Raw genomic sequence first — 15808 nt, 5'->3', positions numbered from 1 at the left:
ACACACACACACATACACACAATATAAAACACTTTAACTCAAATATTAATATATTAGTTCAATATGATATTTGCTTTAACAGTTAGAAATTCAATAATTTCATTTGTTTCAGTATGATATTTTTGTTATTAAATATTATTTTTAGAACATCTTGAGAACTTTGAATTAAAATATCAACTAAACTAAAATAATAAACCTTGATTGGTGATCTTTATTTTATATTTGAAATTATGTTAACCAATTGGAGGCAGGGCATGAAAGAATAATCCACTTTTACAGAATTAAAGCATACTTAAGATGCAAAACTTACATAAATAATTTCTTAATTCACTGTATCTGCTAAGAAAAAAAATGGAAAATGACTTCATTAAAATGAATAATTTAGATTATATTCTCTGTATTGTAAGCCAGTTTTTTATATTTTTAAATTGATTTCATAAAGAGGAAGGAAAAAGGACAGGGAGATAGAAACATTACTGGTGAGAATCATCGATCTGTTGCTTGCTGCATGCCTCCTACTTGTGATCAAGCCTGAAACCTTGGCATGTGCCATGACCAGGAATCTAACCATGCCCTCGTGGCTCATGGGTGGACACTCAACCACTGAGCCCACAGTGGCAGGACTGTAAGCCCATTTTAAAGAAGTGAGCTTCTCTTGGAAGAAGGAAAATATTAATCACTGGTTCCATGTTACTATAGATCTTATGTGTTTTTTCAGAACATAATAATGGCTGGTGATTTTCTAAGCATAATCATTTGAGAAGAGAGTTAATTTAAAACTCAGATTATCTATAATCTACTGGAATATTCTAGTTATGTTATATCACAGATTTTAAATTTAAGACTTTGATATAAAATATTTAATCTTTTGTAGTAAACAAAATATTTAGTCTTTTATAATAAGCAATTTTGTACTTGACCTAAGGTGAGGATGGAGTAGGCGGAAATTACACTCACCGTTCCCAGGACAAAACTTGAATTAGAACTAAATTATAGAGTAATAAATTTGAATAACTGACTGAAGAAAAGTATTATAACCATGGATTTTCAGAAAAAGCCACATTGAGACTTGGAGGAAGAACGGAGATGTGAAAAGGGATGGGTCTGATCCTATGGGCAGCAGCTGATATTCCTAAGGGATATCTCAGCTGCAGTGGTTCTCTCTGAGAAGTGTCAGGTTTTAATTCCACTCTTATTCAACACTAGAGGCCGAGTGCATGGAATCCATGCACTTGAGAGGGTCCCTTAGTACTCTCTCACAGTTTGGGAGTCTTTGGGGGATATCCGATTGATGGCTTAGGCTCACTTCCCACAAGCCTAAGCTGTTAGTCAGACATTCTTAGTGCTGCCACAGGGACTGGAAAGGCTCCCACCATCACTGCTGCACTTGCCTTGCCAGCCATGAGCCCAGCTCAGGGCTTCTGGCTGAATGCACTGACCACCAGGGGCTGCTCCTGCATTGAGTGTTTGCCCCTTGGTGGTCAGTGCACATCATAGTGACCAGTTGTTGCACTGTTAGGTTGATTTGATATTAGCCTTTTATTATCCTTTATAATAAAAGCCTAATATGCTGTGTTTGGTCATCTGGTCATCTGTTCAACTAATCAAAGCATAATATGCTAATGATATACTATGGCTGCTCAACCACTCACTATGACATGCACTGACCGCCAGGGGGCAGATGCTCTGACTGGTAGGTTAGCTTGCTGCTGGGGTCTGGCCAAACAGCTCTTAGCAAGATGGGTCAGACTTTCCCTGGAGCCCTCCCACAGTCCCTCTCTAGCTGGCCAACCTCCTTTATCCTTCCCTGAACCCAATTGTACACCAATGGGGTTCTTTGGCCTGGCCTTCACCCTCTTACAATCCAGGACCCCTCAGGGGATGTTGGAGAGCTGGTTTCAGCACAATCCCACAGGCCCCACTCTGCACAAATGTGTGCACTGGGCCTCTAGTATAGGATAAGACTGGAAGTGCTAGCACAGCAGTCAGATAAGAAGAACTAAAAGGCATCCAATTGGAAATCTAGAAGTCAAACTGTCATTATTTGCAAATGACATGATATTATATATAGAGAACTATCAAAAACTACTAGAACTGATAAATGAATTTACTAAAGTAGCAGGATACAAATTAAATGTCCAGAAATCAGTTGCATGTTTATATACCAATAATTAACTATCAAAGAGAGAAACTAAGAAAACAATCCTACTTATAATTGCATCAAAAATACATAGGAATATATTTAATCAAGAATGTACTGTATAAGACTTATATGTATAATCTAATGAACAAAATAAACTAACAAATAAAATACAAATAGACTCATAGATACAGAGAACAGTCTGACAGCTGTAAGAAGAGAGGGAGGCTGAGGACTGTATGAAAAAGGTGAAGGGATTAAGATAAAAAACAAAACTCACAGTCACAGATAGCAATACGATGATTAACAGAGGAAAAGCTGGGTCAGGGGAGGTAGAAGAGGATTAAAGGTGATAAATGGTGACAGATGGAGACTTGGCTTTGGGTGATAAACACACAAATCAATATTCTGATGATATGTTATAGAATTTATAAGTTTATTAAATTTTAACTTCAATAAAATTAATTTAAATTAAAGATAAGACTTGTGTTTATGAAATCATTTCAACAAAAAATATAAAACATCAGGAAGCTAAAATTGGTTCCAAGCATTTTCAAATACAGTGCATATATCGTAGAATAAAATTATTATTTTTCCATTCAAATGTCATTTTAACAATATTGATGTTTTAAATAAAACCCCAAAATATTTTATAATATAAGCTATTTGAAAGAAGACTTAATTATGTTGAAGCTTTTCATTTTTGTTATTTTAACTCTTACATCTTCTGAGTAGAAAAAAAATGCCTTAGTTTTACTTTTGTTTACCCCAGAAACCACACATTAATTATCTTTAAATTTTTCTTTAAACACAAAGCCCGCCTTAGCTAGTTTGGCTCAGTGAATAGATGCTTAGTGGACAGACCATCAGCCCTTGGACTGATGGGTCCCAGGTTTGATTCCAGTCAAAGACATGTACCTTGGTTGCAGATGGTTGCAGGCTAGGATTCCTAGCCCTAGTTGGGGTGCATGCAGAAGGCAATCAATCAGTGTTTCTTTCTCTCTCTCTCTCCTCCTCCCTTCCACTCAGGAAAAAAAATATAATAAAAAAATATATGTATATGGAAAAATATCCTCAAGTGAGGGTTAACAACAAAATAATAATAATTTTAGTAATAAATGTGAAGTCCTTTTTGCTTTTGAATTTTAGTCATGGATAAGGACATTATTGTTAATGAATGAATAAAAAACAAAATATCACAATAAATGTTTTCAGACTTTATTCTTGGTAGAAGTGGAAATGAGGGATGGTATTTTAAGGCTTCCCATATAATTCTGTTTTGCTTTAATTTTTACTCTAGCAATATAGTCACTCCATACATGCATAATAAAAAAAATATTTTGAACACATTGCTCAAGTCTTAAGGTAATAATAACTTTTCACAAAAGGCCAACGAATGACCTATCTACTGATAGGTAGATTTTATACAAATTTTTGTACCTTGTACATCCTTTAAAAATATTGAATGCATTGGGGTGACATTGTTAATTAAAATTATATAAGTTTCAGGAGTACTATTCTATAATATGTCATCTGTGTATTGTATTGTTTGTTCACTATCCCAAGGCAAGTCTCCTTCCATCACCATTTGTCCCCCCTTTAAGCTCTTCTACCTCCCCTATCACCCTTTCTTTCTGGTAACAAATAGATGTTCATAGATACAGAGAATAAAGTGACAGCTAAGGGAGGGGGGTTGAAATCTGGGTGAAAAAAGTGAAGGGATTAAGCAAAGAAAAAATATTCATAGACCCATCCTTATTATTTTCAAATAAAAAGGTGACCTGTCTATCACTTATCCTGAAATAAAAGATATGTCATCTCTTTGTCAAAGAATGAATGCAGATCTATATATCTATGTATAGATGCATAAATAGATCTGTAGACATACAGATATTTCTTTATGTTTATACTTACATACAGGTGGGACAAAAGGAGGTTTACAGTTGTTCATATGGAAAAAATACAATAATTTAAAAAACAATACAAGAATAAACTCTGTTTCATGTATTCACAACTGTAAACCTACTTTTGCCCCACCATGTACAGGCAGATTTCCAGATTTTAAAATACCTTTGTTCTTCTCATTGAATGTATACTAGTATTAATTTACTAAAATTTACTAGGGCATATAAAGAAAATTTTAGATATGTAATGTGCATTTCTAATATTAACTAGAATCATTGTTTTGAAGTATAGGTTTTAGTTCAATAACATAGCACATCACAGTAGACCAAAGTTATTAACTTCAATTGATAAAGAATTATGAATATAATTATAATCCTATTAATTATTTAGTTCCATGAATTATGCAAATGCAGCAGGTATTATTAATCATCTGCAGGAACCAGAATAATTTTCCTAAAAGAACATATACATATTAAAAAGTCTCACTTGGCTCTTTTGTGTACTTTTAGTGTTCCCTTGTGAATGATGTTTGGATTCAGTTCTTTTTTTATAAAATAAAATAATAAAATAAAATAAAATAAAATAAAATAATATATAATATAATATAAAATGCCCCAAATGCATCTTCTCTAAAGGCCAAATGAATGTCATTTGAGCTCTCTTATTGTCTATAAAATGTTTACTGACTATGTGGTTTCACATGTTTGTTTATATTGGAGATAGCCCAGCACTTTTAAGCAAATAGTCTGCAGTGGCTGACATCCTACTCACAAATAGAACACTGTATGGATACCCCTGCTGTGAGACTAACTACGTGTAATAATCTTGGAGCACCTAAGAAAATATTAGAATTTCCAAAATTAACATCATGAACCTTCCTCCAGTAATAAGGAACAATGAAGCATTTAAAGGAGTAGTTATGACTCATTTCTATAAATATACTCACCATTTGTAGAATGGACATCATGGAAAAAAATAGCAAGAAAAAAAAATCCATTTTGGAACTTTTGAAGATGCAGAGTTAGTAAAAGCCCTAAATATCTACTTCTGTAAACACATAATTGTAATTTTTTTCTGCCAGAAATACTGGCTTTTTCCTTTAAGGAACAAATTGGAGAAATATTTTAAAAGGATTTTATAAACAAGGACTTTGTTTGCCTCAGGATACTAGAAAGTAATTTCTGTTTTTCTTTTTAAAACAGTTTCATTTTATTTAAAATGTAACTCCATAATTGACTCAGAAGACTTATTTCCTTTAAAATCTCAAAAAAGTTTTAACTACAAAAGATTTATATGTCAGTGACCTTGGAATGTGATCCTTACTTGGAAAATGTCAAGGTTGGGTGGGGACTCAGGCAGGAGGTAAGCCAGTAGCAAATAGACCTATAGAAAGGCAGTGTTGGGAGTATTGTGCCATTGACACTGTCAGTCTTAGATTTTAGAACAGTGTCTGGCCAGGCCGAGGTAACTCAGTGGTTTGTCTACCTATGAATGAGGAGATCACCATTTGATTCCCACTCAGGGCACATGCCTGAGTTGCAGGCTGGATCCACGCTGTGGGGCACACAGGAGGCAGCTGATCAATAATTCTCTCTCACCATTGATGTTTCTATCTCTCTGTCCCTCTCCTTTCTCTCGGAAGTAAATAAAAAATAAATACAAATAATAAAAAAGAACAATGTCTGACATAGAGGGATTTCTGCAAAGAACAGTTTACTGGATGGCATATGTAGCTTGTAGTTTCTGGCACATTCAGAGTAAATGGCAGTGTGCATCAACTGTTGATTGGTGGAGGTATCACAGACATGACTGTCTAAACATAGACTTTATCTGTGTGTTTTCAAGTAAAATAATTGGCAAACTTTACTCAGTACTGGCTAACATTTGTGTGTGTGTGTGTGTGTGTGTGTGTGTGTGTGTGTGTGTGTTTTGTTCCTCACATTTTAAATTTTATATTGAAAAATTTGGTGTTCAGAATATTACAGAGTTTGGAAAAGATGTGGCAGAAATCAGTTTGAAGTAAATGGGATTTTTTTTTGGACTTTCTTTTTTTTCTTTTCTTTTTTTTTTAAATATATTTTATTGATTTTTTACAGAGAGGAAGGGAGAGAGATAGAGAGCTAGAAACCTCAATGAGAGAGAAACTTCAACCAGCTGACTCTTGCACATCCCCTACCGGGGATGTGCCCACAACCAATGTAAATGCCCTTGACTGGAATCGAACCTGGGACCTTTCAGTCTGCAGACCGACGCTCTACCACTGAGCCAAACCGGTTTGAGCATGACTTACTTTTCTTAGCATAGTATTCTCATGGTCCTTCCATGTTATTGCAAATGGCTAAATAGTGAATGCTTTTTGTTCTTGCCTTTCCTAAATGTCTGCCTGTGACTCCCTGCTTTGCTTTCTGCCCTGGCACTAGAGTCTCTGCTCTCTGTACTGCCTGCTGTCTCTTTGAGCTATAAGTTTTTTCAGTGACATTTCTGATCTTGTTCTCTTTTTGAAGCCATGAGTAAAATATCAAACTCTTTTATCTTCCCATATTTTTCAGAATTAAAAAATATGAAACTTGTAATGTTTTGTTATTCAGTGTTACCCCAATAAATACAATAACATATATATGTATTATTGGCAAGACATTATAACATCTGAATTTGTATTATATGTAAGTCTGTTCTGTGATAGGTAGAACTAGAATCAACAAGGAGAAACTGAGTTCTTTACATGAAGGCTAGTGGATTTAGTTTTGCCATAGAAAGAACTGTGTAATATATATTGTGTCTACAGTTAATATAAACATGTATTCTGCCTTTCTCTGTCGTTTTTATCACTAGTGAAGTTCAGAGCTCATCATCTGGAATCTGCTCTAGTCCATACTTGGCACTTATTTAGTGAATTCTGTTATTAAAAAGGTAATATTTTGAACACTTCACAAAAATTGTCAGATAATTTTCATAATAATCTAGCAAGATAAATATTCTGAGTATCCCCATTTTTCAGTTAAATAAACTGAGGTATAGAAAAGCTAAGCAACTTGTCCAAAGTCACCAGCTAGTTTATGGCACATTTGAACTTAGTCCAGCACCATAATGTGTTCTAAATACCTGATCTCAACTGTTTGCACTCAGCATCAGAGTCTTGTTCTTTATGGCTATGCAAGACTTTTCATTATTGCCTCAACTTACTTCTCTAACCTCATTTCCAACATTACACTTATATTCCTTTGATCCAGACATGCGAAATCTGGATCATTAATATCCACCTGAATATACCTGGAGTGTTGCACTGTCTGGGCCATTTACCATATGATCTCTATGTTCCCCATTTCTGGCACAGCCCTGCTTCTATAATCCTATGGAAATCAAGCATTTATTTTTTTAATCAAATATACTGCATATTAAATTATTTAGATCTCTGTCCCACATAAAATGTTTTGAGGTCAGAAATTATATCTTTATTTGTGTACCCCAAGACCTTGATATAAATTCATTTTAAAAAGTTCGTAGCCCTGGCCAGTGTGGCTCAGTTGGTTGGGCATCATCCATGCACTGAAAGGTTGCTGGTTCTGTTCCCAGTAAGGGCACATGCCATGGTTGTGGGCTTGATTCCTTGTAGCGGTGTGCAGGCTCTCACATAGTTGTTTTTCTTCCTCTTTCTCTACCTCTCCCTCTCCCTCTCCCTCTCCCTTTATATCTCTAAAAAGCAATACAATTTTTTTAAATGAGTAGAACACATGTAGAATTAAGCAAGAGTTTCTACTCATGGTCAGGAGTAAATGGCCAGTCATCCAAATGCGGTAAAGGAAATTCCTTCATGCAGAGAAAGGTTAAGCTGGAGACTTGTCTCTGTGGCTCTTTTTAGCTCTCTCATCCCAATTGCATGTTATGCCTCATAGCCATAATGTATCAGTCAGAAATACCTATCCATTGCATATGGCTCAGAGAGACTAGTAGATTATGATCCCCAGGGCCTAGTTCTTAGAATATTTTGTATCGTAGTCCCAAAAGAGCTACTCTCTGTCTCTCTTCCTCACTAAATTTCCTTTTATATCTTTTAACTCTTCAGAAGTTATGTTTGGGTAGAAACTTCTGCAGTTTTCCTCTGTACACAGACATTCAAGTGGCTGATATCTATCACCAGAGATGTCAAATAAAGTGTATTCTTAAATTATTGCTATGATTTAATCATTTCACCATGGGAGAAAAACTAATGGTTCATAATGGCACTTATAAGACTGAGATTTCCTATAATGTAGGAACAAAGGAAAAGAGAAAACTCTTGAATACATACGTATAGTGAATTAGGCAAGTAAGCAATTGCACTTCTGATGTTACATTGTTATTTTCTACTAAATGAATTATAGATTTCTAAATGTTGGAAAGATAATATTTGTCTCTATTTTGGATGTCCTTTATAAACAGATCTAATATATACTATTTTATATCATTTTGTACTCTGTTAAACTAAAATGTATGAATAAGTTCAAAGATATTTATTAGTACTTATAAGTAATTACTGAAAAATTCATTGACTTATTGGAAAAATAGTTGACACAATGTTTAAAATGCATTGAAAAGAGAGGGAACAAAGTACATCAAATCAATTTAATATTATAAATATCCAGGTAATAAAAAAGCATATTAGTTATCTATATAATTCATTTGTATTTCTTCATAATTTAAATTACCTAGGAGATAGTGCTAAATGAGATGTCCATGATCTCACTCATCTGGGGGAAAGAGTGAACAACATAGACTGATGAACAAGAACAAACCCAGAGACAAGGAGCCATGGGTCAGACTGTTGGACCTCAAAGGGAGGGTGAAGATAAAAGGGAGAGATCAACCAAAGGACTTATGTGCATACATATGTGCCTAACCAGTGGTCAAGGACAATACAGTGTGGGGCATGAGTGGAGAGGGGTGGGGGATTGGAATGGTTGAGGACAAATATGTGATACCTTAATCAATAAAGAAATTTAAAAAAGAATATAATGGGCATACAATAAACTGTATATTTTAAAAAGAAAAAAAAATTAAAAATTGGCACTATGCTGTCATTTTAAATTTGCAAGTTGTTATAGCCATGATTCTTAGTTGAAGTTTACTTTCATATTTTCTTTATTTTGGCTTAATATACAATAGTTTAATTATAGAAAAATTAAAAAAATGAAAAGATAACATATAGATCACCTATAAATATTAATGAATATGAACATATGTTCAAATGATTAATAGAAAAACTAAAGCAAGTAGGTTTTGTTGTTTGTTTTGGTTTGTTTTTTTTGCCCATCAAATTGCAAATGGTCAGTAGGGCAGAACAGTCAGTAAGGTGGACGTGCCCTTTCTTGTTGGTGGGATTATAAATCAGTCTAATGGTTTTTGAAAGCACTTTAGCAATATGCATAAAAAGCATATTTGATCCTTTGACCCAACAATTTATCTTCTGAAGCTTTCCCTAAGGACATGATTAAATAATATAGACAAGGTTGTTCTTTTTAATAGGATAAAAGAAGAAAACATCCATTAACTCAGTTGTTGGCAAATAAATGATCAGTTAAATGAATCTTGATATATAACTGTGATGGAACGTTATGCAATTATTAAAATGTTTTCAAGAATATTTACTAACATTAATAAATATTGATCATATAATACCAATCTAAAAATATATGCATCATAACCAATATATAAAATTATATATGTCTATGTAGAGAAAATAATATTAAAAGAACAATGTCTAATATACTTACACACAATCTCTGATGTGGTGAGATTTGATGCAGTATTTAAGTTATCTTATGAGTGTTTTTATAATAAGAAAAAAAACTTAAAGCCTAATTTTGTTAAATCCAAATTGAATAATAAATACGTTTTGTTTATAATTTATAAAAGATTTCACAACATCTTAGTATCATTATGCTTGGTATATCTTCCTTAAAAGAAAAACATACCAAGCAAATTACTATTGAGAGAACCACCTGATCTTATCTGATGGCGTTGTCAAAGTCCCCAGTTAATACGTTGAGAAGGTTCATGCAAATTTGAAATGGAATGAATGAGTATGGTTCCTAAGACCTTACTGCAAAGTGAGTTGATTCTTGGCTTCCACAAGTAATTTTACTAGAGTGCAAACCCATCCTTCTTCCTAAACCAGATGTGCCTGGCTTTTAGTGATCTTGATGTTCTTATAATGTTAATTTACCCTCTTGCCTTTCTATAATACTTCTAGCAGATACTGCCTTTAGTTTCATACAAATTCCCTAAGGAGAAGAAACTCATAGATATTATTTTTTTATTTTTTGTTTCATTTCTTTGTATTTATTTGTTTGTTTGTTTATTATTGCACCTTGTTAGTTGGTCTTTTCATTGCAAAAACGACATTGTCTCTGAAACCACAATGGCAAAGTAGCTGGCCGTAAATCTTAGAAATCTTTGGTTTCGTACCCTGTATCTGCTACACAGCTATTATGTTTAACCTCCATTGATTAGATTATTGAGGTTTGCACTGTTAAATAATAAAGAGAAGAGATAGTAATCACTGCCAAATCTTCCATGAACCCAGACATCCCTGATAATTTTAAATATCCATTGTATCTGCACTTAGCTTTGTTTCAAATTTCCTTATCAGCAAACCAGGAAGATTTTAGTCACAGAGAAACTGAAAATTTTATTGGGTAATTTTAGCATGGATAGTTGATTTCATGCCTTTTGTTGAATTAAATGTTTCTCATTGAAAACAGAGAACTTCTACCTTTGCCAATGATGGCTTCAAACTAGTGAAAGAGTTCTGAGTGTGTGTTATGTGTAATGAAATCTAATGTGTGCTAACTTGAATGCATTTATAACAAAAATAAAATACTAGATGGCTTCAATTTTCAATTCTAGTTTATGTACCATGAAAAGAAAATTATAAATCTTTTCTTCATGTACATTCTACAGTTGCTGTGAAATGGCTCTTTTCACTTGGAATATGTAGGTAGCATATAAAACAGATAGCCTTTTTGGAAAAGCACTTTCTTGTTAAGGCATGACCACAACCAAGCCATTCTTCCTCTTTTGATTAGTATTCACTGTATCTGCTTAGCTGTCTGCAGTTGGTCCAGGTTAGGTATTGAGCATAAATAAAGGAACTCTCTCATACTGTAGGATGTGAAATGTTCTACTTAAGTACAACTGCTATTACATTTAAACAATCATCAGACATATCAACATTAATGGGGAACTGGAAAAAGCCTAAATCCAAGCAGAGATAGTTATATCTTTTAAATTTATTAAAAATATAAGTGTAAAAATGATATGGAGGAAAAGGTAAATGTAAAATATCAACTGTGTGCGGAAAAAAAGCAATATCTGTTAATCTACTAATTGTCAAAATTGCAATAAAAACATGTTCCAGTTATTAATCTAAACTTTCTCAACTTTACCTCTCCCTCCCTGTTCTTTACATCTTCACCCCCAGGCTATACCTTTCTTAGATGTTTCTTTTTGAGGCTCCTGCTTATGCATAAGAGAATTAGAGCAACTGCCTATACCTTCTTGTTTCACTAGGCCTCCTCTTTAATTTGTTGGCAGATTCAAATTCATGGACCTTTTGAAAAACTATACTTTCTTATCAATTTTTAAATAAGAATCTAAAACAAAAAGGGATATGATATAACTTTTTGTAAGCCATCTTTTGTAGGCCCTTTGTATATATAAATATTAGCTCATTTAATTACTACAACAATCTAATAAGATAGATCATATCAATCCCATCTTCCTGAGGAAATCTAGAGCTGGGCAGATCCAAAATCTTCTATTAAGTCCTCCAGGTACCAAGAGAAAAAGCCAGCATTTGACATAGAGCTCTCAGATATTGAGTTTATTATTTTATTTTCTCTCATCAGGTTTCAATTGTGGAGTAACATAATCATTCCTGCTGTAAGACAAAAAAAATCACAGTTTATAAACTTTGCTTATAAATATTGAGCTAATTTATATAGACAAAATATCTTGAAAGTTTATATTTAATTAAAAGTTTGATATAAATTATATACTCTCTGTGCCTCTAATAAATAAATCCAATAAGGTGGTCATTATGGCTGTTGACAGCTATTCTGCCTCTCATTCTTGGTACATGTCCCCACCCACTTGAAGATAGGTCTAACTATATGATATGCTAGAAAAATGGAAAGTGATTTAAAAAATGAAATCTTACCATTTGTGATAGCATGGACGAACCTAGAGGGTGTTATGCTAAGTGGAATAAGACAGAGAAAGATGAATACCATGTGATTTCAATTATATGTATAACCTAAAGAGCTACAATATATAAACAAACAAAATAAAAATGATTCAAAGATACAGAAACCAGACTGATGATTGCTGGGGGGCATTTGAGGGACTGGGTAAAACAGATGAAGATATTGAGAAGTATAGAATTATAATTATAAAATAGTCATGGGGATGTAAAGTACAGCATAGAAATCTAGTCTATAATCTCTCTATACAAAAGCCTAAGTAATCAAACCACCTAACTATCAAACATTTGAACAACCAGTTGACCAGTCACTATGATACACACTGATCACTAGGGGGAAGACACTTAATGCAGGAGCTGTTCCAGTGATCAGTGAGCTCTCACAGCCAACCTGCCATGGTCACTCCCCTGAGTCTGCCTACCCCAATAGGCCCTGGGCTCAAATTGTGTTGGGAGACAGCCTCCATCAGTCCTGATCGCCACCCTGGCTGAAGGACCCCAGCCATGCATGAATTCCTGCACTGGGCCTCTAGTATTATTATAATTATCTATGGTGCCATGTGGTACTGGAAATATTGAGTGCAAATTATAATTTTAAAATTAAAAATTAAAGAAAAATAAATTTTATAAAAATACAAATGAAATGTGAATTGAAGTAACCTGTAACATTTCTGGACAGATAATCTACAAGCCATTGCTTTACCATGTTCTCCTTTCTCTCAGACCAAGCTGCCAATGGTACTCAAGATCATGGCTACTCTATCCTCCTCAGTGACAACAATATGTGGTCATCCTGCTATAGTGTAATGAGCAAATAGCATAAGCAAGAACTAAGATACTAATATTTTGGAATTTTTTGTTACAGCACATAATCTAAATTGAGTGATAGACTCAACACCAATGATTGCTTTGCAAAAACAACAGTAAACGTGTTTAGGAAATGTGTTTTTATTTTATTTTTTCAGAAAAACATATTGAATCTGTAGTCCATATTCTTGTGTGATGCTAAAATTTTTAATCTCAAAAAATGCAAATAACAAAAATGTATTTGAATTTTGTTAATCGTTCTTAAAATTGAAGATGTCCAGCAATAAGGTCATTTGCCTAATAGAAAATTGGTTTTCATCGCTGAAGATAGTTAAGTAGAAAATATATTAAGATTTTTATCATGGAGATATGTGAAGCAAAATGATGATTTCTGTGGTAGATAGAATTATCTTTGTGTTTGAAAATGAAGTGGATTATAAAATTACAGGGAAATATTTTTTGTTGTTTTTGCAGTAATATAAGGGCAACTATACCAATAGTGAAAAATAGGGACAATCCTTTTTCTTCAGATGCTTGTTGCTAATTATTAGTTTTTCCTTTTATAGCTTATGTGATGGCATACTATTGATATTATTTAAAGGTAAATTATTTTCAAGTATAATGAGATTTAAAATTTTCATTTGAAAGCATGGAACAAGGGTTAATGTGACCAATTCATTAAAAAAGATGTTTTTCTATTTCTAAATCCTCCTGTTAAGTTTATGTTCTTATTTGTCATTTTTTGAAAAAGATAAAGATAATGACATAAAGTAAATTTGTCCCTATATATTTCACATTTTATATAGATTCTGATTTTTTTTATTTTTTAAAATAATTTTATTGATTTCAGAGAGGAGGGGAGAGGGAGAGAGAGATAGAAACAATGATGACAAGAGAGAATAATTGGTCAGCTTCCTCCTGCATACAACCTGGGCATGTGTCATGACTGAGAATCAAACCATAACCTCCTAATTCATAAGTTGACACTCAAGCACTAGATAAAATGGTTGGGCCTGATTTTGATTTTTAAATAAAATTTACACTAGAGGCCTGGTGCACAAATTTGTGCATGGGTGGGGTCCCTGATCCTGAGGGGATCAGGCCGAAACCCACAGTCCAACATTGCCTGCTACTCCTGCCTGCCACTCCTGTTTATCCCAGCTCTGCTGCATCTGCTGTGGGTTCGCACCCAGCCCAGTCAGTCCCAATTGGGAGAGGCTCGCCAGCCATGAGCCCTGTATCTGGTGCCCACCTGAAGGGGATGGGAGGTGCAGGATGTGATTGGCCACCAGGTGACTCCCAAGGATGGGTGCAAATGTCAGTGGAATGGATTCAGATCCCGGGTTGACAAGGGCATCCCACCTCCTGCATAGTGTTGGGCTGTGAAGCATCTAGGGAGGGGAAGTAGCCACAATGCCCAAGGATGACTTCCAGGAGGCTGTCAGCACTGGGGGGATCCTGCCAGTGGTGCTGGTCTGTTGGTACCTGGCCCTTTGTCTAGAGATTGGACCTGCAGGAATATTGAGGGAGTGAATGGCTGCAGCCCGACTGGTGGAATGCAGGAATGGATTGGTCAGCTGGGCAATGCTCCTGCTGTGAGAGTGCACTGACCACTAGGTTTTCATTTAGGATTTCTGAATTCTGGGACAGCAAAATCTGTAACCTGCACATTCTCGCCTACCTTCAACAACTTGTTTTGCTAGATGGCAATGACCTGCTCCATGCAGCTGTGGTTCAACTCCTCACACCCTCTCAGTACCTGTGTCCATGCCATGGCCATGTGTAAGAAATCTGAGCACATGACAGAGGTTGTGAGGAGCTGCCCCACAATGAGTGCTGTTCTGTCTATAGTAATGGTATAGCTCCTCCTCAGCATCTTATCCAGATGGAATATAATTTGCATGCTGAGTGTTTGAATGACAAAAACACTTTTTTGACATTTTGTGTTGGTGTCCTATGAGCCGCCTGAGGTGGGCTCTGACTATACCCCCATCCACTGTAGCTTCATGTGTAACAGCTTCTGTGTGGGGTCATGAACCAGCAGTCCATCCTCCCCATCATCACACTTGAAGATTTCAATGGTAATCTGCTGGGGCAGAACAGCTTTGTGATGCATATTTGAACCTGTCCTGGGAAATACTGGGACACAGAGAAGGAAAAATTCTACAAGAAGGGGGAGCCTTGTCTCTAGCAGTCCCCTGGAAGAACTAAGTGAGCACTGCCCACCAACACTAACTCTTCTACCCCGCCAAAGGTGTCAGGGGATGGAGAACATTTCACCCTTTAAGTCCAATGACATGAATGCTGTTGAATGATGCAAAGTGCTCCATGGACACTCTCTCCAGTAAGACAACTGCATCTGTTGAAAATTTTAATAAAACAAGCACTAAAAGTCCCTGAAAATTAACACACACACACACACACACACACACACACACACACACACACAAATGTAGAGACATTCATTTAAGAGAATCTACTAAAGGTCAGAGTGAGATTATGACATTTTATCTCAATCCCCACCCTTGTTTCTTTAATTCAGTGTGACAAAAGCTTTCCTCTGGGGGGATGTATTCATAAGACAGAGGTTTGGAGTTTGGTGCTTCTTGTTTATGATGATCTGCTCCTTACTATACCACCAGAGACTGTTATCAACACCTGGCCATAGTTGTAGAGATGCAGCTGCTTCTAAATCTCCCGAGCCAATATTCCTAGAG

The 15808-nt window shown here is 35.0% G+C and overlaps 1 pseudogene; it reads left to right on the top strand.

Moving 5' to 3' along the window:
• Nucleotides 1-14710: 14710 nt before the first annotated feature.
• On the top strand, nt 14711-15378 carry LOC118719877 (annotated as a pseudogene).
• Nucleotides 15379-15808: the final 430 nt, after the last annotated feature.

This window comes from Pipistrellus kuhlii, unplaced genomic scaffold (genome assembly GCF_014108245.1).
Source record: "Pipistrellus kuhlii isolate mPipKuh1 unplaced genomic scaffold, mPipKuh1.p scaffold_m20_p_16, whole genome shotgun sequence".
Classification (NCBI taxonomy): Eukaryota; Metazoa; Chordata; class Mammalia; order Chiroptera; family Vespertilionidae; genus Pipistrellus; species Pipistrellus kuhlii.
Note: the sequence above shows the minus strand (reverse complement) of the source record. Positions and strands in the feature narration are given on the sequence as shown.